We start from the raw sequence: 24,017 nt of genomic DNA, 5'->3' as shown, positions 1-24,017 counted from the left end.
CCATTCTCCTCTCTCACGATGTCTAAGGACTGCTGTGGTCGCTGATATGGAATACCTGGTGGTAGGCGGCATCACAATGCAACTAATATGAAGTGGTTATGTTTTTGGGGGTACCCGGAAACTTTTGATCACATAGTGTATACCACCAACCGATAAACCGGAAAAATGTCAATCTATAAGTCACAAAGCGGATGATTGTGGGTGCTGAGTGATGGTGATGGACGGTCATTGTGTAAGTAGGCTGTTTAGGTTTTCTTATTGGTAACGCCACGTAGCGCTCTGTATGAATATAACTGGCTGCGCTGTGTGCAGTCTGTGGATAGTTTGCATTGTTGTCTGCCATTGTAGTGTTGGGCAGTTGCCTGTTAACAGCGCGTAGCGTTGCGCAGTAGGAGGTGAGCCGCCAGCAGTGGTGGATGTGGGGAGACTTTTGAACACTGTTGAGGTAAATACATTGTTTGTTCTCTATCAAAATCTTTCATTTTCTAACTATGCCTATCAGTAGTTAGTGCCTTCAAGAGTTTGAATCTTTTATTTATCTGGCAGTAGTGGCGCTCGCTGTATTGCAGTAGTTAGATTAAGGAAAATTTTTGTGAGGTAAGTGATTTGTGAAACGTATAGGTTAATTTAGTCAGGGCCATTCTCTTGTAGGGATTACTGAAACTTAGACTGCGTTGCGCTAAAAAAATATTGTGTGTCAGTTTAAGCACAGTCTTCTATAATTTTTCTAAGGGGGCGTTTGATATGTCGACAATTAGCCGAGGATACCTCACTGGAAACTTCTGATTTTTTCTTGTAGTTTGTGTAATTAGTGTAGACTTTGTTTATTGCTAGCGCGTAATTGTAGCTGCAGTCTATTATTGTTGTACAGTAAAACATGTGTGGCACGCATGTAAATTTGCACCAAGTATTTCGCAGCTGCGTTTGCAATTAACTAGATATTTTCAGTGCTATGTTAATGTGCTCTCTTATTTTTGCTCTTCAAATTGTGTTTTTCTGTGTTGTCATGTGAAATATTGTGACCATAATGGCGTGTGAAAAACGTAATACTCGGATCCAAAGTAAACTGAGAAATAATAGTGACGACGAGCGTAGCTTACCAGCACCACTGTGTAATGAATTAACAGACATTCAAAGTAGTAATTTGGTAACTCTGCATAGGGAAATGAAGCGGGCGTCAAATAATGGTGTAGGCAGTGAAACAATTAGTAACAGAAAAGCATTATCGATCGATCGGCAACAGCTCGCCTCAGGATTCCGAAATGACAGGACACAGTCTTGCAAATACTGTAGATTCAGGTTTTGCGTCCTCGCCGTTTTCTCAAATAAGTCAAGACACATCTTCTGCCTTTCGAAATGCGAATATTGCCGGTTAAAATGCACTGCTGAATAGCACTGAGGAACATGTTTCAGACAACAGTGCACTGTTAATATAGTTAATGCAACAAATGGGACAAAGACTACAAAAGTTAGACACAACGCTTGAACAAAATCAGAAACAAATGGGACAAAATCTTCAAAAGTTAGACATAATGGAACAAAAGCTTCAAAAGTTAGACACAATGGAACAAAAGCTTCAAAAGTTAGACTCAGTGGAACATACGCTTGAACAAACATGTGAAGATTTAACTACTGAGTTAATAATCGAATCGAAATGTCAAAAAGCAATTTGAAAAATTTGTGAGCATTTCCAACCTATTTTTTCGCGGCATGAAAATACATTACAGAATCACGAATCAGCCATAAAAGAACTGCAAACTATTGTTCATGAAAATCATGAGACCTTGCAAGCAAAAATTGATTCAGTTGCATCTACCGATTAGGTTACGCAACTTGAAAAACTCAGTAGATACGATTTCAACACAAATGGACACTCTGAAAGTTGGTTAAGAAAAACACACAGAGGAAATAATTTCACTATCGGATAAAGTAGCCGAACTTTCAGATCAGTTCAATAACTTACCTACAAAGGTAGATGTGATCTGAATGACACAAAACCTGTAGCCTACACTGACACTGAAGAGTATGAACAAATTAGAAAATCCAAACAGAATCAAAATCAAATCAATACACAGTACAAAAGAGAAATCCGGGTAGTACAAGATCAGTTGGCGCAAGTAATACAAGAATTAAATATTTCAGAGGACACTCCCGTTCCAGTACGGGGAGAGGGACATAGAAATACAGAACAACCACAAAATAATAACACAGGACACTTCGGAAATTATGAAAGAAATTGGCAAGGCGCTTTGAATTTTGAGATGGAACCGCCGAAACGAAGTAACAATGAGCGATGTGCGACCCGCCGAAACGATGTTTTTGACTATAAGCTGTTCATTACTACACGTAAATCCAAAACATTTAAGAATTCTGGCAACGACATTCATCGACGAGCATGGCTTCATCAATTCTCTCATTGTTTTCCTCCCAACTGGTCATTGGAGCACAGGTTGCAAAGGCGACATTGAAGCTTTTCAGGGACTCTTACAAGAATTGGAAATTGACACTGTCAATCGCGAACCGCGAAAACAAGAACACAACAATTACAGGTCACATCCGTCACAATTCCGCGATGAAAGAAATAATAACTGGACACGACAAGGCTATACTCACAACACAAATTGTGATCAAACTCGTATGACAACCGTTGGCAGAGTGGTAATAATTACAGAGATAGATCGCATTTCCGTAGTAATGCATATGACAGAGACAATCATAGAAACAGACAATATGGCAACCAGAACTATTATTATCACGGGAGACAGAATAACTTCAGATGCAACGGTCCTCCACGCAGTTACGATTCCGGGAAAATTCTTCACCACATGACCGGCAAACAAGAAACTATCTAAACTACCGACAAAACGACAGACCTGAATTCCATCAGAACTGGCGAGCTTCAAACAGGGCAGGGCCTTCTCGTCAAGGTGAATTTGTAGAAGTTAGGTCTCCTAATCCCAATAACAACGGGCACCAACAAAGAAACAGACAATGACCCGCATTGCAGGCAGCTACGTGCTCCGGCTGGCTCAGAGAAAAATAACATAGACGCTAACCTTGACGAAAATTCCAGTATTCTTTACCGACGTATACTGCATGATAATTGGGTTCAAGTTGAAACTCTGAGTACTAAGAAGAGTAGAGGATTGCACCACATTTCACATGTAAAACCATTTATTGAAAGATAATCTGCTTTTTAACTTTGTCTTTGCCATAAAACTTTTCACTTCACATTTCTAGTATGCTTTTTCACACTTATAAACTATTACTATGCAACAATGTGAAGTTAAATATCCAATCAAGAACCAAGAGAACTTATTCAAACATAAATTACGAATGCATTGTTATAGTGAACAGACGTCACAGTGTAATTGCTTGTTAGTTGCACGATTACGTAACGACTATAACACTTACATATTTAGAACATTTACTGGTACTGCTAATGAGATTTTAATGCAACATTTTGGCTTACTTGAAAATACATTCTGGATTTAAAGTACTTTTTGAGAGATACCAGATGACACAGTGGTTAGTTTATGTGACAGCTACACGATTTTATCACGACGCTATTAATGAGTGACAATTTACAATGTTGCTTTTGCGGTGTATCTGTCTTATATCTGCACAGTTTTTCTGAATTCTTCTGGAAAGTAAAACATGTTTAGTAGTAACTTTTGTGGTATAGCTACAATGAGATATACTTTTCCGTAGCACAATAATACGTTACGTTATAGTACTTTCTTGATCACAGTAAGGTACGTAATAACTACGATACCTATACGCAAAGCATTTCACTTTCGTTTATGATGAGGTAAGTACATTGACTTCTGCAGAACTTAGATTTCGGAGGACGATAACTATGACACTTCCACAGAATTATCTTACAGCAAGACGCACATTTAGCGCTAAAGGACACTATTTGAGTGATTAATTATGTACTTAAAACATTTATTTTGAAAGATTTTTGAATTACAAAGAAAGTTTTCCGTGATACATTTTATTCCATTTCTGTAATCTGTAACACCTGAGGGAGTAATTACGTTAATCCACAGGGGGGTACACGCCTACTTTGTGTACCATGTGTTTGGCAAGCACAAGGAGCCCTAGCTAATATGGTATTTGCTTATACAACTTTACACATCGGTACCATATTCCTCTAACACATAATTACACAGCTATCTGATTATTTAACAGAGAAACAAACATTTTTTTTACTACGTAAGTGACAGATATTTACGCAATTACACTGTTCGATAACTTCACACTTATAAAATTGTATCTTGTCTGTACTTTGTGAACTGTTTATATTTTTTCGGAACCATTGTGATACAATGAGAGATTTGGTATGGGATCATGATTTTAAAGTACGTTTGAGGTAGATGACACTACTGAAATTAGCAGAGAATTTTTTTTTAGATTTCGAAATTATTAGAGGAAGCTACGACGATTTTGAGAATTGATTGAGATGTTATGATATTATTACGACGACGATAGGTATTATGCTGTTGAGGTACGTTTGTGATCAATAAGATGATGCTACCGTATATGAGGAATTTGATTATGCTATGTATTTCTTATGATGAAATATTGAAGAAGTGTCGACGAATATGTATATGTATAATAAGGTAAGGAATAATGAGTAGTGGTTAGGGACTCTGATTTGTGGAGAAAGATGTTGGAAACCAAGAATCGTACTTTAGCATTCTGAAATGTGTATACATGTGTGAATGTATCACAATGCCACTGAAAATTTTTTCGACGCTGTTGTATTTATAGGATTTTGTTTCTACACATTTGTAACGCAAATTCTCGAGCTGTGAAATTTTTTATATGAGACTGCCATTGTAACGCAAACTGCTGTCGTAAATATTTCAGTAGGAGAGTTAAGTGATCTTCACGTAATGCGTGGTGGGCATCCCGCTGCGCGATAATCGCCTGGGAAAAAGCCATTAGTGTGTGCCTTTCAGAGTTATAGGTGAGAAAAGAAAGGGACCATTAACGTCGCTATTGACACTCCTTTGTAGAAAGCATCGCAAATATGACACTGATTAATTGAAAACATATGATTACTCGTACTTTGTGCTACTTACTGAAATGCTTATGAATTGATGGGGAATATTCATACATCTGCACACCTGATTATGACAAGCGGCATTCTACGAGAATTGAGAGAATTTCTACGAAATTATGAAATGGCTCATGACTACTGAATGATTATTTTATACTTCACTTTGTACATAGTTGCTTATTTTATTTGATATCTGTTTTCCAGGTGTTTTGCAACATTGCTTTTATAAAATAAAATTAAGTGCATTTGCTAATGTGAACACTTTCTGTCAACAGATCAGTTAGATAATAATTTTATGATCCACATTCTTCAAAAAAACCAAAAAAAGGAGCACTTGGAATGGAAAGAACAATAAGAAGGGATTAATAACAGTAACTGCATACATAATTTTCTTTTCAACTACTTGGTATTTTTTTTGGTACAGTAAGTTATCGTGATGCATCACTCTAGTGTTAAGATGTGACATAGGTATTAAACATGACCAGTTTTCCTGTAATATTTTTTCTGCTTGAGCTTTGTGTATTTGTTTTCTTCCTGTCTCTGTGTACTGTTTCATAGAATTTTTTTCTCTTCTAATACTAAGCTACATTCACTATGATGAGGAATACTGTTATCCTCAAATATAATTTGCATTAATAATATGTTATTTACTTCGTAAAGATGTTTAGGCACTATTTATTCTATTTTGTTTAAATGCTCATGTGTGAAGCTGATGTTTCAAAAGTTACTTTGATCTTTTATGTATGTACTTATGTCATAATTCCTGTAACACTGATGTATATGCTATTTTGATTCTTTTGTAAAACCTGTACTAAAAATGTTACCTGTATTGTTATGTTCTTTAATGATGTATTTTGTACCTTTGTAATTTTATTCTTATGTTGTAAATTTATAATTGTATAGTCACCAGTTCTTCAAATTAAGTTACATTTCACTGCACACATTTCTGTTAGTCATACTATATGCACAATATGTGAGAAGTTGGGACTGTTACTGTTTGCACGTGTGTTAATAATTCAGCAAGGGACTGGATAACAGCATTGCAGGTTCTAAGGACAATAAAAAAAATGTGAGTGCACAAGTGGTGGTTCATGGACTTGCTATATTGTCCGCAAGACTCTTCGATGGTGATTGTGCACCTTCACAGTCGCAACAGATGGCTGCTGGCCGTCTCTACAAGCACTACAGTGGATCTGAATCTTCGAAGGCCCACCACTACCTTTATCTCTACAAGGACTGCAGTGGGTCTGCACGACTGGTGGCTCACCAATACCGTAATCTCTACTTGGACTACAGTGGGTCTACTCGGTGATGACCTACCTACCAATATTCTTCAAAACTTCGACAGACTCTGCGGTGGGTTTGCTCGGTTGTGGCCCATTACCTGTCTGCATGTCAAGAGTCAGCACTGTCTTTCCGCTGGAAGGACAACACTACTTCATCAAGACTGCATGGAAATCCACTACTTCCGTGTGCATTTTCTTTTTACTGCTCACACATTGAGAAAAGCCATGCTATTTTACTGTGATGAATTATCAGGACTGTCTGCTCTAAGGGGACTTTTCATAATTGAAGAGAACTGTGACGAAAACAAGAGGACGTCACCTGGAAAAGTGTCTGCAGCTTTGAAAGTCCCTCTCGCGACCTCTGACACCACCAAACCAATACGAAGGACGCTCCAAAGAAGAGAACTGAAGGGCGAGCTGGAATTTCAGAACAATGCAGCAGTGATTAATATGCCCATAACAGGAAAACTTAGTGCCGAACTTACACTCCTGGAAATGGAAAAAAGAACACATTGACACCGGTGTGTCAGATCCACCATACTTGCTCCGGACACTGCGAGAGGGCTGTACAAGCAATGATCACACGCACGGCACAGCGGACACACCAGGAACCGCGGTGTTGGCCGTCGAATGGCGCTAGCTGCGCAGCATTTGTACACCGCCGCCGTCAGTGTCAGCCAGTTTGCCGTGGCATACGGAGCTCCATCGCAGTCTTTAACACTGGTAGCATGCCGCGGCAGCGTGGACGTGAACCGCATGTGCAGTTGACGGACTTTGAGCGAGGGCGTATAGTGGGCATGCGGGAGGCCGGGTGGACGTACCGCCGAATTGCTCAACACGTGGGGCGTGAGGTCTCCACAGTACATCGATGTTGTCGCCAGTGGTCGGCGGAAGGTGCACGTGCCCGTCGACCTGGGACCGGACCGCAGCGACGCACAGATGCACGCCAAGACCGTAGGATCCTACGCACTGCTGTAGGGGACCGCACCGCCACTTCCCAGCAAATTAGGGACACTGTTGCTCCTGGGGTATCGGCGAGGACCAAATCTTAACCGTCTCCATGAAGCTGGACTACGGTCCCGCACACCGTTAGGCCGTCTTCCGCTCACGCCCCAACATCGTGCAGCCCGCCTCCAGTGGTGTCGCGACAGGCGTGAATGGAGGGACGAATGGAGACGTGTCGTCTTCAGCGATGAGAGTCTCTTCTGCCTTGGTTCCAATGATGGTCGTATGCGTGTTTGGTGCCGTGCAGATGAGCGCCACAATCAGGACTGCATACGACCGAGGCACACAGGGCCAACAACCGGCATCATGGTGTGGGGAGCGATCTCCTACACTGGCCGTACACCTCTGGTGATCGTCGAGGGGACACTGAATAGTGCACGATACATCCAAACCGTCATCGAACCCATCGTTCTACCATTCCTAGACCGGCAAGGGAACTTGCTGTTCCAATAGGACAATGCACGTCCGCATGTATCCTGCGCCACCCAACGTGCTCTAGAAGGTGTAAGTCAACTACCCTGGCCAGCAAGATCTCCGGATCTGTCCTCCATTGAGCATGTTTGGGACTGGATGAAGCGTCGTCTCACGCGGTCTGCACGTCCAGCACGAACGCTGGTTCAACTGAGGCGCCAGGTGGAAATGGCATGGCAAGCCGTTCCACAGGACTACATCCAGCATCTCTACGATCGTGTCCATGGGAGAATAGCAGCCTGCATTGCTGCGAAAGGTGGATATACACCGCACTAGTGCCGACATTGTGCATGCTCTGTTGCCTGTGTCTATGTGCCTGTGGTTCTGTCAGTGTGATCATGTGATGTATCTGACCCTAGGAATGTGTCAATAAAGTTTCCCCTTCCTGGGACAATGAATTCACGGTGTTCTTATTTCAATTTCCAGGAGTGTATAAAACCGGGACTATGGAGCAATGAAAGAATGCCATTTGGTTGGACGAATCTTGTTTCACACGCTTTGCAAATAATTGCTTACTTTACATCCAAAAAGTAAAACATGCCAAGGGTTCGCTGATGATTTCGACAGTCATATCGTGGTATCCCATGGGCCCTCTGGTTATTCTGTAAGATAGCTCTGCAGCCAGGGATTATGTTATCTTTCTGACCGATCACGTACATTCCACGGTACAATGTTTGTTTCGCAATGATGATGCTGTTTTCCTTCACATCAGGGCCCCTGTTTACACAACTCACACCATCAAGGAGTGATTTTTTAAGCGAGAAGATGAACTGTCGCATCTCCTATGGCTACTATAGTCACTAGATCCCAGAATTATTTGTGGTCTACTTGGTGAGGAAGGTGAGTCATCGCCGTCTATCTGCATAATCGTTACTTGATGTTCCCACTATTTTGAAGCAAGACTGTAATATGATTCCAATAGAGACCATGAAAGATTTTTGTTTATTCGCTGAAAAGCCGAAGAAATTGGTACATATGCCTGGTATTGTGTAAGGCACCCTGCCAGCAAGCAGAAGTACCGCAGCACGAAGTGGCATGGACTCTACTAATATCTGAAGCAGGGCTGGAGGGAATTAACACGTGGCACCTGTCAGAGTTAAATCTAGATATATTAGGCGTCCCACATCACTCCAAATATACACCATTACCAACTAGAACAGTCCCCAGTCGAAACCCGTAGACGTCCATCCTCTCGATACAATCTGAAACGAGACTAGTCCTAGCAGGAAACATGTTTACACTCATGAACAGCCAAAAGTCGGTGTTGACGGACCCCGGCGAGGCGTAAAGCTTTATGTCGTGCAGTCATCAAGGGTACGTGGGTGGGCATTCGGCGCCGACAGCCGATATAGATAATGTTTCGTTGAATGGTTCGCACGCTGACACTTGTTGATGGCCCAGAATTGAAGTCTGCAGCAATTTGCAGAAGGGTAGCATTTCTGTCATGTTGGACGATTCTCTTCAGTGGTCGTTGGTCCCGATCTTGCAGGATCTTTTTCCTGCCACAGCGATGTCAGAGATTTGATGTTTTACCGGATTCCTTATATTCACGGTACTCTCGTGAAATAGTGGTACATCTACATCTACATCTACATCCATACTCCGCAAGCCACCTGACTGTGTGGTGGAGGGTACTTTGAGTACCTCCATCGGTTCTCCCTTCTATTCCAGTCTCGTATTGTTCGTAGGACGAAGGATTGTCGGTATGCCTCTGTGTGGGTTCTAATCTCTCTGATTTTATCCTCATGGTCTCTTCGCGAGATATACGTAGGAGGGAGCAATATACTGCTTGGCTCCTCGGTGAAGGTATGTTCTCGAAACTTCAACAAAAGCCCGTACCGAGCTCCTGAGCGTCTCTCTTGCAGAGTCTTCCACTGGAGATTATCTATAATCTACGTAACGCTTTCGCGATTACTGAATGATCCTGTAACGAAGCGAGCTGCTCTCCGTTGGATCTTCTCTATCTCTTCTATCAAACCTATTTGGTACGGACCCCAAACTGCTGAGCAATATTCAAGCAGTGGGCGAAAAAGTGTACTGTTACCTAGTTCCTTTGTTTTCGGATTGCATTTCCTTAGGATTCTTCCAACGAATCTCAGTCTGGCATCTGCTTTACCAACGATGAACTTTATATGATCATTCCATTTTAAATCACTCTTAATGCATACTCCCAGATAATTTATGGAATTAAGTGCTTCCAGTTGCTGACCTGCTATATTGTAGCTAAATGATAAGGGTTCTTTCTTTCTATGTATTCGCAGCACATTACACTTGTCTACATTGAGATTCAAAAAAATGGCGCTGAGCACTATAGGACTTAACATCTATGGTCATCAGTCCCCTAGAACTTACAACTATTTAAACCTAACTAACCTAAGGACAGCACACAACACCCAGTCATCACGAGGCAGAGAAAATCCCTGACCCCGCCGGGAATAAAATCCGAGAACATTGTGATTCAATTGTCAGTCCCTGCACCTTGCGTCAATTCGCTGCAGATCCTCCAGCATTTCAGTACAATTTTCCATGGTTACAACCTCACGATATACCACAGCATCATCCACAAAAAGCCTCAGTGAATTTCCGATGTCATCCACAAGGTCAATTATGTATATTGTGAATAACAACGGTCCTACGACACTCTCCTGCGGCACACCTGAAGTCACTTTTACTTTGGAAGACTTCTCTCCACTGATAATGACATGCTGCGTTCTGTTATCTAGGAACTCTTCCATCCAATCACATAATTGGCCTGATAGTCCATATGCTCTTACTTTGTTCATTAAACGACTGTGGGGAACTGTATCGAACGCCTTGCGGAAGTCGAGAAACACGGCATCTACCTGGGAACCCGTGTGTATGGCCCTTTGAGTCTCGATGACTAATAGTCCACATTTCATCGCTGCCTTGGAGATTCTGAGTCGTATCGCAAGTGCACCGACTATAACACCACGTCCAGATCCCCTTAAATCCTTATAACCTGTCAGTGTAGCAGCAATAAGTGATCTAACAACTGCAGCTAATACTTGTTGGCTTATATAGACGTTGCCGACCACAGAGGCGTATTCTGCTAGTTTACATATCTCTACAGTTGAACACGCATGCCTGTACTAATTTCTTTGCGGCTTCAGCCTACATTTCGAGACGACTGGAATCTTATTTGAACGCCAACGGTTTTCCTACAGCGTATTAGGCTGTGGGATTGTGGTGTTTCCTCATTTTTATCCGCCCCCGGTTATTTCGCCGTAGTGTTGTTTCTTACACCTCTTTACTTGCCATACAATTTTATCCCGTGCTCTCGACTGTTGCACCGCATTTGTGATCCTTCACTCTCACAGAAACGTCCTGACCTTACACTCGGAAACAAATTGCACGTTTTCGTTTTCGTTCTTGTCGGGGCCTGTAGTTTCGTCTTCTTGCGCTCTTTGTAGAAATAACATCCGCCGTCCGCTGAAACAACAAGGAACAATAACACGTCACACACGGGGGGCGCACCGCTGCAGAAGGGCTGGGTCCACTTGTGGATGTACGCGCTCCGCGGACCTCGCTGCGTCCCCGCTTCTTCCAGTAGTTCCACGTGGGGAATACAGCGTGCAGTGACGGCCGACGAACAAGTGGTTCACTCTCTCGCTTCTCCTCTCACAACCATCGTTTCACTGGATCGTACCGCTTTAGTTTTTGCCGCTAGGAACCCTCTAAGAGATAGTTCTAAAATGTAGCACGCAAATATTTTTATAACAGCGCTCGCTGTTGCAAGCGGCGCTAACTCTGCAAAATGAAACCAGTAATGGTTTATAAAGGCACATTTTCATTCCTTGCGTGAGTTTCCTCGGAAACGCGAAATCTTAAATAAATAATTAATCTCTGACTAGTAAATAAAGCCTATGGCAGAGAACTGCAGCGCTATGCCACTGATAAAACAAAATTCAATTACGGCACTCTTATGTTTCATGTAGCCATGTATGGAAGTGAAACGTGGACGATAAATAATTTAGACAAGAAGAGAATAGAAGCTTTCGAAATGTGGTGCTACAGAAGAATGCTGAACGTTAGATGCGTAGATCACATAACTAATGAGGAGGTATTGAATAGAAATGGGGAGAAGAAGAGCTTGTGGCACAACTTGACTAGAAGAAGGGATCGGTTGGTAGGACACGTTCTGAGACATCGAGGGATCACCAATTTAGTACTGCAGGACGGCATGGAGGGTAAAAATCGTAGAGGAAGACCAAGAGATAAATACACGAAGCAGATTCAGAAGGATGTAGGCTGCAATAGGTTCTGGGAGATGAAGAATCTTGCACAGGATAGAGGAGCATGGAAAGCTGCATCAAACCAGTCTCAGGACTGAAGACCACAACAATAACAACACCATCTTTCATTAAGAAGAAGTAGGTCTTGTACAATAGCTGGTGCGGGAAGCACGTATATTTTATTAACTGGCACACTGCCGTATTTGATGTTATATAAGAACACTGCGAGTGCAATCTTACTAGGAAACCGACTCTGTAAAGAATCTATATTTATGAAAGTAAGTTGAATTATTTAACTGTAGGCTTATTTGTTGAATAAATCTGATTTAACTAACTGTGTCAACATTTTTATGTTTAGTAGACAGTCACCTCTGTACAACGTATTGACATGGCTGGCAAATTATTCTAATATTGAGATTTTGAGTCCACACCTACCGCAGCAGTTTTTGGATACGATTTAAATACGAAGTCCGATTATCTGAGTTACATTTCACGGAACAACTACTACGAATAACATCGCATTTACGAAAAAGGCGTTGTCCAGCGTCTGATACCAAATAATTAAACGCTCACGTTCTACATAAGCAAATATTAATTTAAAAAATGGTTCAATTGGCTCTGAGCACTATGGGACTCAACGTCTGAGGTCTTTAGTCCCCTAGAACTTAGAACTAATTAAACTAACTTAACGACATCACACACATCCATGCCCGAGGCAGGATTCGAACCTGCGTCACTAACGGAACCGCACGGCCACTTCGGGCGGCTATTAATTACAACCAATCACTATTACACATATACAGTAGTTAATATTTTATTTATTTATTTATTTATTTTAACGTTTTCGGTGAAAATTGACCATGAGCGTTATAAATATCAACTGAAGATACAAACTATTATAAAATGTCACATTTGTCTTACTATACACGGCGCGTTTCGAAAGATTCTACCTCCATCATATGATAGATTTATGTCAGTAAATAAAGCGTCTATATATTGTATATACGTGTTTCGGGTAACTTGTGGCACTGCCTAGCAGCATTAAACGCTGCACAAACAAGTAAAAGGATTCTTCTTCTTCTAAGCCCCGTAACTGTCTCCAATTGCGACGTGGAGGCATAAGTTTCATATTTACCACAAAGATGTCCACAAACTTCCCGTGTAACGGTCCAAAAGCGTGTAATCCAGCGACTTCACCCTCGGGCTGGGCGACGCTCCGGCCAGCGAGGTGTGGACACGTGGAAAAGTAAAGGCCACAGCTCAGAAGTTCATGTGAGGTGTAATGTGGGTCACGTGGGTGTAATTACGTTCAGATTTCGTCGAATGGTTTTTAACGGTCCCAGGTGGCTCCGCCATATATAACACAGCAAATTTTGCGGTCGCACTTCACTGCATACGGATCTAATCGCGTTCAGTAATGATGCAGCCCCACGATGTCTTCACAGTAGGGTTGAAACGCACAAGATACACTACTGTGGAGAAGAGCACCAACCTTGTTCCGACATAAGCCTATAGGGTGTAGCAGCAGTGTCAAAAGTGGTCAAGAGCATCGTCCTGTGCATCGCACTGCAAAGTGTTGTTTTCGACCAAGAGAGATCTCGGAATCAACCGCCCACGAGAAGGGATGGTTCCAGACACACTTTACTCCACCCCCAGAGGCCATTTTGTATCAATTCTGAACAGCGGTGTGTCTGAAATGTTTTCCTCGTCCTCCCAAAAAAAACTACATGATATCAACTCTGGATGTCGTGGTTGTGACCTCCACTTATAAGCGTCAAACGAAGGGGTAAAATGTGGTGAAGAGGGGGATGTGACCAGCTTCCCAATGTGTCACACGTCACCAGTGCCATCGGAAGTACGTGTGGTGTTATTTGGTGCCAATTTGGCAGGCTGTACAGCGTTTATCGTCAAGTTATTTAAGGACTAGCTAACGCCTTGATGAAGGTAAAGGTGATAGGATCTAGCAACTCGGCCCCTATGTTCGGCTCTACTGTACAGATGTTGTAGTAGTTATCAGCGTTCACCACTGGATAAGCCTGTTCCTCTTAGAAATGTCCGATATTTTAACCCAGTCATTTTTCGGGAATGTTTTTTGTGTTTCTGGGTGGAACTGTAGCGAGGCGCCTCCAGACATGCCGAACGACCGATAAACGTTAAATGTAGCCAGGCTGTATTCGACCTACTAATCGCTACAGAATTTCTTTAACGAAGAACGAAGCAAAACAAAGACTTGGAGACGTGAGTAACTACTTGTTAAACTTGCAACAGACAAAAGGAAAACAGAAAAATAATTCTTTTTATGAAGAAATATATAGAACTTTGTCATGTTGTAGAATATCAATAAATGGGTACGATCAACATTTAGGCTATGGCTGGAGCGACTTTACTCTGATTCTTCTAGTAACTCACTCCGACTGCGTGACCAAACCTATAAGTTTGCAACTTTACGCAACAGGGACAAAATATTGTACAAACTAGGATGTCGCCATTTTGAAGAACGAAATATGTCGGTCGAAATCGAGTACTCACATGGATACGCAGGAGGTACAGGCGGAGCTCAGTGCTGCAAGAACCATCACTGTTTAACTGCGCTGAAAATCCAGAACAACGAGAATCCTTTTGCCAAGAATAAGTCTGAAATTAACTGAAACATAGTGCGAATTCTTGAAATAAATGCTGTTGATAGTCATTTCAGAGAAAAATACTGACCCGAAGTCCACACACTGCAAGAACCATCACTGTTTAACTGCGCTGAAAATCCAGAACAACGAGAATCCTTTTGCCAAGAATAAGGCTGAAATTAACTGAAACATAGTGCGAATTCTTGAAATAAATGCTGTTGATAGTCATTTCAGAGAAAAATACTGACCCGAAGTCCAATTTTCTGAATTAAAACGCAACTGTAGCCTTCTAAACGACTTTAATACATTGGATCGGTCACGTCAGCCATGCGGTGAGAAGCAGTGGAAAACCCATTTTCAGAATCTCAGAGTTTTAAAGATAGTTTTTTGTAGGACGGATGAAAGATGAAGGAATGGTTACGTGTAGCACTAACATTACTCCGTTTTCTCTATTTTACAAATTTATTTTCCTGCACGTAGCTGCTTAAGGGAAGTGAATAGTAGAAGGAATTAAAAATAGATTGTATGCTGGAAAATAAACTTTGAAAATAAAGGGAGATAATGTTCAGCTGTCGGGGCACCTCCTAGTCTACCCGACGGAGTGGATTTGCCATAATAGGAGAGTGAGTGGCGGGTGGGAACGCATTTGCGTAGCTCGAGGAAGAGGAGCGCTAATTTGGAGAGCCATTTATTCAGTGAGTGAATAGGTGGCACTCCTACAGCAGGGTTCAAGCAGCCACGCACGGTTAAGGGCTAACTAGTCATCGGAAGCTACAACATTAGACGCGTTCCTTAGCCCCTTCGTCAGACAGCGTTCAGAGTCAGAAAGAAAGCCGATGTGCATTCGGTACGTCTGCCTCATGCGAAACGTGAAGGAAGCTTTGTCTGTAGCTACCGAATGACCAGGGTGGAGTCATGTGCAAGTTGTCGGTTGTCGGCATCAGCGACGTGTGTCGCTTGGGTTCTGAGGCGTTGCTCAGTTCGTACAGGCAGCTGACCTACTTTGCGGAAGAGCAGTGCTTCTGTGTCGCCTGGAAACCTCTGGAACAGTCCGTTGCAACCTGTGGCTGTACAGGTAAGAGCAGATCCTAGAGGCTCGCCTTCACACATTCCTTTCATACGTGATATATAAGTACTGTCTCCGTCTTGTATTGTCAGTGAGTGCTTACACTTTTTCTATATAAACATTTTTTTCCTCCCACAAGTGTGTAATTATGTTATAGACCACTTTAAAAGTCTAAATTATGATGAAGGAACTCTTAGAAGCGGTGAAACATGGTTAATAAGACTAAAAAATTTTGACCGGGGGCTCATTCGTTTCAGTTTCAATTTATTAACGGTCACTGAATCTAGCAGCCACGTTCAAAACTTTGCTCTGTAACAGAGTCCGGTGATCGATCTCTGGCTTTGTCATGAGGCATTCAGTGAAACTGCCGAAGTCTCCACTACCATGCTATTCTTCTACCATGTTACTGGCATGCAGGCGTAACGTTTATGGAAATAAAATTAGAAGGAAGGTCAGCATTGGCCGTTATTGTGATCGTTTCATAGCTTCTATGACTAATCATAACTAGAGGCTAGTGCGTACGAGCTTTAATTTATACTCTAAAGCACTGAAGATTATCATTCTGTGATCGAAAATCGATTTTGCTGTTAATAAATCATCAAAATTACGGCCAATGCTGACCTTACTTTTAACTTTATTTATCGTACGGTCGTGGTGCACACAGCAGTCTATGGCGTCGCCAATCAAGTTTACGAAAATGTTAGGGTCTGCTGAACTGTAGTATGAGCAGTGACCGTTTCCGGCGTGCAGGCGGCGTCTAGACGTGGACTGCTTTCCACGCCGGTAGATTTTTATGCTGCTATAAAGCTAAGACAGAACTGAAAGAGCGTGAACGAACTTGGGTAGCAGAACGCAGGAAGCAAATCAGCGAACCCTTCAAAGAACACTGAAGACAGAGGACGCTCCACATAAATAAATTCAGCTGTAGCATGATATTACTTGCCTAAATTTCTTGTAAAATGTGAACTACAACTCGAATAATAGTATCTGTAGTGTGCGTTTGCGCATCCTAGACAGAGAGTAAGTTTCAAAACAGCATCTGATGTCAAATAAAGCACTTGCTAAAGGTGTGAGAAAATAAAATTCTTGATCCGAACCGTAATCCGGAAGCTCAAAGAGCTGATCTCCTGTCTAGGCAAGATTCATTTCTATGATGAAGAGCACACTAATAGACATCGAGCTGTTTGCATATGAGGAAACTAAAGTCTAGTACCAAGAAAGTACTATGAATACTTCACATACAGTAGCTGTTTCTGGTCAGACCTTGTGCCATAGCTGGCATTTTTCGTAAAAAGACATCCCCTATTACATCTACAGGAACAGATAAATTAGATAAATAAAAAAGCAGATTTGTAGAACACTGAACAATGAGGTGACGGCAGTCATGTGATAGTGACATGCGTACATACAGACGGCCATAATATAGCATAAAGAAGGATTAAAAGGACACTGCATTGACGGAGCCGTCATTTGTTCTCAGGTGCTTCATGTGAAAAGATTTCCAACATGATTATGGCTGCACAATAGAAATTAACAGATTTTGAAAGCGGAGTGGTACTTGGAGCTAGACGTGTGGGACACACCATTTCGAAAATCGCTAGGGAATTCAATATTGCGAGACCCACCGTGTCAACAGTAAACCGAGAACACCTAATTTCAGGCATTACCTCCCACCGTGGACAACATAGTGGCCGACGGCCTACACTTAGCCGGCCGTGGTGGCCGAGCGGTTCTAGGCGCTACAGTTTTGAACCTCGCGACCGCTACGGGCGCAGGTTCGAAACCTGCCTCGGGCATGGATGTGTGTGATGTCCTTAGGTTAGTTAGGTTTAAGTAGTTCTACGTTCTAGGGGACTGATGACCTCAGAAGTTAAGTCCCATAGTGCTCAGAGCCATTTTAACCAGCCTACACTTAACGACCGCGAGTAGCGGCGTTTTCATTGATTTGTCAGTGCTAACAGACAAGCAGCACTATGTGAAATAACCGCAGAAATCAATGTGGCACTACCACGAACGTATCCGTTAGATATTGCGGCGGGTTTGGCAATAATGGGTTACGTCACTTGACGATCGACTTCAGCGCCTTTGCCAACAGCACGGCATCGCCTGCAGCGACTCTCCTGGGCTCCTGACTATATCTGTTGGACCCTAGACCATTGGAAAACCGTGGCCTGCCCATATGTGTCCCGACTGTTTTTGATAAGAGCTGATGGTGACGTTGGAGTGTGGTGCAGAGCCCACGAAGCCGTGCACCCAGCTTGTCCACCAGTGACTACGCAAGGTGGTGCTAGCTCCATAATAATGTAGGCTATGTTTTCATGGAACGGACTCTGTACTCGTTCATGTTCGGATACTTGGAGACCACTTTCAGTCATTCATGGACTTCATGTTTCTAAAAAAAGGATGAAACTTTTATGGTAGACAATGCGCAGTGTTACAGGGACACAATTATTGGGGACTGGTTTGAAGAACATTTTGGACCAATCGAGGGAATGATTTAGCTATCGGATTGCTCGACATTAACCCCCTCGAACATTTATGGGACCTTATCCAAAGGTCAGCTTGGGCACATCATTCTGTACCGCAACACATCCGCGGCTATGAACGGCTGTAGAGGCAGCGTGACTCAGTATTTCTTCATGGGACTTCCAACAGTTTGTTGGGTTCGTGCTCCGTCGAGCTGCTGCAATACGCCGCACAAAAAGATGTCCGACACGATATTAGGAGGTACCAGATGGTTTCTGTCACCTCCGTGGATGGACATTTGGTATATGAATACAATTCTAGTATAAATGTTGACACTCATTGCTGGTCTTTACGTTTTTCATCACGTGCAATCATCTAACTGATCAAATACCTTATCCTACATTGCAACGAATATGGTGCTCACAACAATTGTTTCCATTCATTTATCGTTTCCGACAGATTTCATATTGAAGGAGGACTCCTAGTGGCGGGGAATTATTCCTGTAGTACATTCAAAGGACGAAGCGGCTATAACATATTAAATGTTTAGACTCAAATTTTAACTATTGTTAAACAGATACAAACTGATGTCAAAGCAAGGATGATTCATTTTTAATGTCCTGTAGACGACGACTTCATAAGGGATGGGGCGCAAGTTCGGACTGTGGAAGGATGGCGTTCAGCCGTTCCGCGAAATCACGGGAAACACAAATCTGGATGGTCCGACTGAGATTTGAACAGCAATCTTCCCTAGTACGGATCCATTGCCTTACCACTACCCCAACTTGTTTCGAAGAAAACGTCTGTGTTTTCGACAGTTATGTGTTTATCACTGTCGTTCATATTCTGCTAGTTTGAAATGTGCATGATAAATGTGATGTTTATAAAACAGTGAAATCTATATAAATTTTATCATCCGAGCAGCCATCTTATCAGAATTATTGTTTATTTTCGCTGTTATTAGTTTGAGCTTTCATAATAATTTGCACCATCACCATTATCACTATCTGACAATCACAGGTGGATAAAGGCTTTCTCCAGACTTCTCTATCAGTAGCTGCCTTAAGTCATTCTTATCTATGTTACCTGAGTCTCTTTTTCATAGACAGTTACCCGCCTTCCACTAGGTCATCACCGCAATCCGTTACTGTCTCTTGGGATAACAGCAATGAGTCCTTCTACCTTCCATTCACCCCTCTCTGTATCTTCCTCTGACCTCTAATTCATTTTAAATAACCATAATCCCGTTTTCCACTGCAATAAGTTTTCAGTCTTTTTTTGTCTCCATATTTGTGGAATAGTGCAACTACACCGTTAATTCACTTTTCCGGAATTTTCATACCCCTTACATTGTTTTATATCGCTTTGTCACCAGGTATATAGTATCTATTGCAATCAGTGATCCACGCGTGGTTCAAATGGCTCTGAGCACTATGGGACTCAACTGCTGTGGTCATTAGTCCCCTAGAACTTAGAACTACTTAAACCTAACTAACTTAAGGACATCACACACATCCATTCCCGAGGCAGTATTCGAACCTGCGACCGTAGCAGTCGCACGGTTCCGGACTGCGCGCCTAGAATCGCGAGACCGCCGTGGCCGGCCATCCACGCGTGTCTTCGCTTCCTTCATGATTTAGTATGCCATACTGGGCATTAATTTAGCGATGTAATTGTTTTAATTGTTTACTAACTACGCTCTTGTTTCAATGCCTAAGTAATATAAACATTTAAAAGAGTTTGTAGATGGTTTTTTTCCTGTCGTTTGGTAATATCTACCATCTTAACTGACTGAACGAGGCTTCCATTAATATGTGTTTCCTTTTAGTTTTCTTCATAGTGTTTCGATTGTTTCTTTTAGAACATTTATGAAACATGTTTTAACAAAAACATTTCGAAATATTTCGCACCAGCACATCATCTTCTAGCATGTTAAAGTTCGGCATAAGCTATAGCCTTTTCCTTAATAGCTGCCATGTTTAACTTTATTTCTTTCACCTATTTCATTCCTCCTATATGTTTTACTATTTACAGAGATGTATTTGTCAATAAGTTGCTGTTTTGGTTTGTCAACATAATTTTATAAGGTGTTGACTGCGATTAATATTCTCTGGTATAAATCCATAGGCGTTTGTAAATTTTCGCTACGTGCTTTCCTGTCTCCCTGCTGATGATATTTTGTGTATCAACTTTTGATGTATATTTAATCAGTGTATGACGGTTTCTCATTCTGATGTGGTTTTGGACCATCACACCCTTTGAGTTCTTATTCTTTATGGTTTGATAGAATAAAACAAATATATTTCCAGTTCCCTGTAGTCTTTACCAAGTTCATTTTCCGTTTCATTCCTTCTAGATCAGTGGTAGTCGACCTGATGCCTGCTGAGCACTAATGGGCGTTCTAGCTTTAATGGAGAGTGGTAAGAGGTAGAGATTTGAAAAACATTTTTATTATGTTTTCATAAAATTTTGATACAAATTGTTTGGCACGTAATTATCATTATTTGCTTTTAGTTTTTGTAAGTTTAGTACTTATTATTATTATTTGCTTTAAGTTGTAGCTTTGTAAATTTTGTAAAGTCAACTTGCTTACCTACTTTATATGTCACATTGACTGAGTAAATGGTTCGCTGTTAGAAAAATTTGCTACTAATAGATATACCAAAGTGGACGGTAAGTGAAAAAGTAGGCTACTCTTTTCTAGGGGAATGTGTTGGGGACAAAAATGTTTTTCTAAAAAAAATTAATTAATGGATGGGCTTCATCGTATCTGGTATCCTATTCAAAGTTTCCGATTTATGAACTGTACTGTAAATAAAATGATGCAGTTTCAGGGACGTTACTCTTCTCATAGAGATATGATTTTATGTCTGTAGACTGAAGTCGGAACCGAACATTTGTACCAAGGTGGGGAATCTAACCGAGGTCTCCTGTTTACTAGGCACGTGTGATAGACATTAATTCACCTTGGCATAGCGGTTCACACAACTGCGCGCATTACCCTGGCATTCATTGCACCTCGATATAAATCCTCTGTCATCCAGTCTACATTAAATTCCCCGTTTCACACTAGCAGAATTGGTGAGGCTCTCCATGTTCAGGAATAGCAGCTCAGCTGCGAACGTAAGTGGGGGATCCAGCCCTGAAAACCTTGTGCAGGCACATATACAAGTGAAATGACACGCTTTCAGGGGCATTACTGGTCTTGCGCTAGACGGCTGGAACGTCTTCAACAAAGGATTTTGCCGGGTACCCCTCAATGCCTTTTTCAGGTACCTTGGTCGATGAAAGAGTCAGTTCCACTAACGTAAGTTTATGGTGAGCGTCATTTGTATGTTGTCCAGCGACTTGCCTCCTCCGCCTGCTATTGGTCGTGTTTGAAGCAGCCAGGCGCTGGCCTTGCGCTTGGTTTTCCAATTTTTTGTTGTGCTGCACTCCCAGATTTTCATTTAATTTTGAAAGTGTCGGTGGAATTTACTTATCTCTCTCCTGTAATTAGTGTAAATGTCTTTAAAAAATTTTGTGCGCCAAATATTACGAAAAGTGCAGACTCATGGTTTGGTCACTGAATTAGGTGGCCTAGAAGCTTGTGCTGAAGTCAAATCTTGTCGTCATGTTGGCCTTTAGAAAAGGGGTCCTCTGTTTCTAACTTGTTTCTTTCAGCCAGTAAGTTTTCTGTTTCCTATCAGATACCACAAATAAGTGGAATTTCTTGTATGATGCTTGCGTCTTTTAAACTACATGTTGGCTCTGCTAAAGACATTTCCATAAAGACAACTCAAGTTCTGATTTGATAATTAACCTAACATTAGACATTTAGACATTTATTAAGATTGTGTTAATGTTAGTTATAAAATTAGGATAATGGTATTTTCATGATTGGACGGTTTCAATTCCGGCTTTAACTGTGTATCTTGCTCGAACCTAACTTCAACTAGCATCGTGAGGTCAGTTAACATTCATTGGCGCTTTAAACATAATATAAGTTACTGGATTTCTTTTAGAACCGGGGCAAATACTTTGGTTTTACTCGTATTTAAGCTGTTCACTGCATACAAGAATTTTGCTGTATATGTGTTTGTGCACTACCCATCCTCTCTCGGCTTGTTGTCGCCAGGTGGACCTGGATCCAGAGTTAAACGTCCGGAGTATGTCATATAAGGGATTTTGTTCTGACCTGATGCGTGACCACTCCATTACTCTATTTTAATTTTCAGTTTATGGTGTTCTGCGGCGTGACGCTAACCTAAATTACTAATATTTATTACTAATATTTAGTGTTTTGGTTGATTACAATTTCTGTGGAAAAGCTACAAAGAATATCTAAACTCTTCTGTTTGTGGTGGCTCTAATTTAATGCCTTTCCATAATATTTTATGAGTTTCTTGTTGAGCCTCGTATTTTTGGTTAATAAAGTGGTTTAAAGAGTGCTTGGTAACAAATGACGTCTAATAGTTATCCCTGCCCCTCGTTTAGGGCCTGTTGGTGGGTTTCCTCCTAAGATACAAGTTCCGTTGCCTGTGTCAGTATACTTTCAGGTGAGTGGCTCGTTGGCCAGTAAAGAAGAACCAAACTCGTTTGGTAATTACATACTATTTTGTTGAGACTCCATATCCTCCAATTAATCTGGTCTACAGAAATACCACATTCGTTACCAATGCGAGGAGCCTTCACAAGAGGCCCTAAATCAAACTAATCTTTTTCCGCACATACTCTCTAGGAACACATGACGCCAGCGGGAGAAAAATCACCCACATGGCCATTACACACGTTACACGACGCCTGCACAAAATATTCTGCCACGCGAGGCTTTATACGTTAAACGACAGCGTACTCAAATACTGCCTGGAACAGTTTGTAACGTCACTAGGGATTCTGCCAGGCGAGACTTTATACATTAAACGACAGCATACTCAAATACTGCCTGGAACGTTTTATAACGTCACTAGGGCTATGTAACAAATAAACATGAGAAATTAATCACTCCCAGCATTAATTCGTTGCTGCCTGACCACCAGTGGGCGAGTGCACGAGCTTAAAGCTGAAAGTAGCTTAACTGTACAAGAGGGGCACAGTCGTGTTCAAACATACATCAATAATGAGGCACTTCAATTTAGCATAGCCACATTAGTGAAAAATATTAACAAATTAATAAATAGCTGTGAATCATAAAAGAGAAAATATTCAGGTTTCCATCCATTAGTATAGTCATGTGGCCCATAAACGAAGGATTAGTAGTGACCATTAAATTCATACAAATGGTGATGGTTTCACAACGGTGCACAGTGAACGCAAAACATATACAAACGCAAGAAAGTTTAATTTTACATAGCAAGCTGAGCTTTGGTAAACAGTTACATTTATAAACTAAGAGATGGAGCCACAGATCACATCAATTATATTTCAACTACAATCTTAAAGTTCAGTCAGCATGTTCAATTTTTTTCCACGGCACGAATTCTCACCCGCTGATAATGCCGCTAAGGATCTATACCCACTAGTGATGGAAGTGGAACAACATTTCTAAGTCCAGAACTGATGAACAAAAAATATTTCTAAGTCCTGAACCTGAGTAATACTGAAACCCACGCACCACTCTGGCCACCCATGCTCACCGAAAACTAGCATTGCCAATCAAGCACTAAAGGCAAAAGACTTCAAAACTTGCTCTCTCACTCATTTAAACAGTTGGTCATGCAAGCCACCACCTAACTCATTGTAGCAACTTTAAACTTGATCACAACGCTTTCGTGACATGCATTAGTCGCCTTTATCCATTCT

Source organism: Schistocerca gregaria, chromosome 6, assembly GCF_023897955.1.
Source record: "Schistocerca gregaria isolate iqSchGreg1 chromosome 6, iqSchGreg1.2, whole genome shotgun sequence".
NCBI lineage: Eukaryota > Metazoa > Arthropoda > Insecta > Orthoptera > Acrididae > Schistocerca > Schistocerca gregaria.
Note: the sequence above shows the minus strand (reverse complement) of the source record.